Raw genomic sequence first — 2,800 nt, forward strand, 5'->3', positions numbered from 1 at the left:
ACAAAACATGTAAACAAACACTGTATCGTCTCTAAACATGTTAAACCGTATCATGTTGATGTTATGGAATTTTGATTTATTTATCCTTTATTTAACCATTGAGACCCAGAGCCTCTTTTTCAAAGGAGACCTGGCCAAGAAGGTAGCAACAATCAATACATTACAGATTTAATACATACAACAATACAATACAACATGATCCAGCTTTAAAAAAGCATTTACACTCCTCTGTAACAGAGTCTCCCATCAATATTTTAAATTCATTCAGTGGCACTAACATATCTAGATGAAGCATGGGTTATAGACTATTCCATGCCTCTGGTGCACAAGAAGAGAAGGCAGTCTTGCCTAATACTGTGAATGTCCTGGGGACTTTAAGTAGCAACCACCTAGCAGACCGGTTATGGGAACTGCTGGTGGTGAAGGAGACCAGACTACAGAGTTAAAGAGGGAGTTTACCCAAAAGAGCTTTGTAGAAGAACACATATAAAGTGAAGTCCAACCTACCATTTGGTACAATGTGCAATGGTGGGTGAGTGACTTGGCATTTGTAATAAAGCCCAAGGATGCATGATAAACAGAGTCCAGTCTCTGTTAGATGGAGGAGGCTGCATGATAAACAGAGTCCAGTCTCTGTAAGATGGAGGAGGCTGCATGATAAACAGAGTCCAGTCTCTGTTAGATGGAGGAGGCTGCATGATAAACAGAGTCCAGTCTCTGTTAGATGGAGGAGGCTGCATGATAAACAGAGTCCAGTCTCTGTTAGATGGAGGAGGCTGCATGATAAACAGAGTCCAGTCTCTGTTAGATGGAGGAGGCTGCATGATAAACAGAGTCCAGTCTCTGTTAGATGGAGGAGGCTGCATGATAAACAGAGTCCAGTCTCTGTTAGATGGAGGAGGCTGCATGATAAACAGAGTCCAGTCTCTGTTAGATGGAGGAGGATGCATGATAAACAGAGTCCAGTCTCTGTAAGATGGAGGAGGCTGCATGATAAACAGAGTCCAGTCTCTGTTAGACAGAGGAGGCTGCATGATAAACAGAGTCCAGTCTCTGTTAGATGGAGGAGGCTGCATGATAAACAGAGTCCAGTCTCTGTAAGATGGAGGAGGCTGCATGATAAACAGAGTCCAGTCTCTGTTAGACAGAGGAGGCTGCATGATAAACAGAGTCCAGTCTCTATAAGACAGAGGAGGCTACATGAATATTCAACAAGTCACCATAATCAATTACAGAGAGAACAGTGGCCTGAACAAGCTTCTTTCTAGCCATAAGCATAAGCAAGCCGTATTACGAAAATAAAACCCATATTTTAGATTTAAGCTTCCTCACAAGATTATCCACATGAACTTTAAGACAACTTGTCATCCAACCATATACCTAGGTACACTAATTTTAGGATGACACTTTTCAATGGATAAGCCACCAGATATGACAATGCTAACCTTTTCTGGCAGAGTTTGAGCTCTGGTAAAGGTCATTCATTTGGTTTTTTGTACATTCAAGACCAGTTTGAGACCATAAAGGGAGGTCTGCAGTGACTGAAAACCTTCTTCAACAGCCTGAACCAGAGAAGGAGCATATGAATATATGACTGTATCGTCTGCATATAAACTCAGCAAAAAAATAAACGTCCTCTCACTGTCAACTGCGTTTATTTTCAGCAAACTTAACGTGTGTAAATATTTGTTTGAACATAACAAGATTCAACAACTGAGACATAAACTGAACAAGTTCCACAGACATGTGACTAACAGAAATTGAATAATGTGTCCCTGAACAAAGAGGGGGGTCAAAATCAAAAGTAACAGTCAGTATTTGGTGTGGCCACCAGCTGCATTAAGTACAGCAGTGCATCTCCTCCTCATGTACTGCACCAGATTCGCCAGTTCTTGCTGTGAGATGTTACCCCACCTTTCCACCAAGGCACCTGCAAGTTCCCGGACATTTCTGGGGGGAATGGCTCTAGCCCTCACCCTCCGATCCAACAGGTCCCAGACGTGCTTAATGGGATTGAGATCCGGGCTCTTCGCTGGCCATGGCAGAACACTGACATTCCTGTTTTGTAGGAAATCACGCACAGAACGGGTAGTATGGCTGGTGGTATTGTCATGCTGGAGGGTCATGTCAGGATGAGCCTGCAGGAAGGGTACCACATGAGGGAGGAAGATGTCTTCCCTGTAACCCTCCACCTCCAAATCAATCCTGCTCCAGAGTACAGGCCTCGGTGAAACGCTCATTCCTTGTGAGACAAAACTGCGACTCGTCAGTGAAGAGCACTTTTTGCCAGTCCTGTCTGGTCCAGCGATGGTGGGTTTGTGCCCATAGGCGACGTTGTTGCCGGTTATGTCTGGTGAGGACCTGCCTTACAACAGGCCTACAAACCCTCAGTCCAGCCTCTCTCAGCCTATTGCGGACAGTCTGAGCACTGATGGAGGGATTGTGCGTTCTTGGTGTAACTCGGGCAGTTGTTGTTACCATCCTGTACCTGTCCCGCAGGTGTGATGTTCAGATGTACCAATCCTGTGCAGGTGTTGTTACACGTGGTCTGCCACTGCGAGGACGATCAGTTGTCCGTCCTGTCTCCCTGTAGCCCTGTCTTAGGTGTCTCACAGTACGGACATGGCAATTTATTGCCCTGGCCACATCTGCCTCTTTGCAGCATGCCTAAGGCACGTTCATGCAGATGAGCAGGGACCCTGGGCAACTTTCTTTTGGTGTTCTTCAGAGTCAGTAGAAAGGCCTCTTTAGTGTCCTAAGTTTTCATAACTGTGACCTTAATTGCCTACCATCTCTAAGC

The sequence above is a fragment of the Salmo salar genome, chromosome ssa18, assembly GCF_905237065.1.
Source record: "Salmo salar chromosome ssa18, Ssal_v3.1, whole genome shotgun sequence".
Classification (NCBI taxonomy): domain Eukaryota; kingdom Metazoa; phylum Chordata; class Actinopteri; order Salmoniformes; family Salmonidae; genus Salmo; species Salmo salar.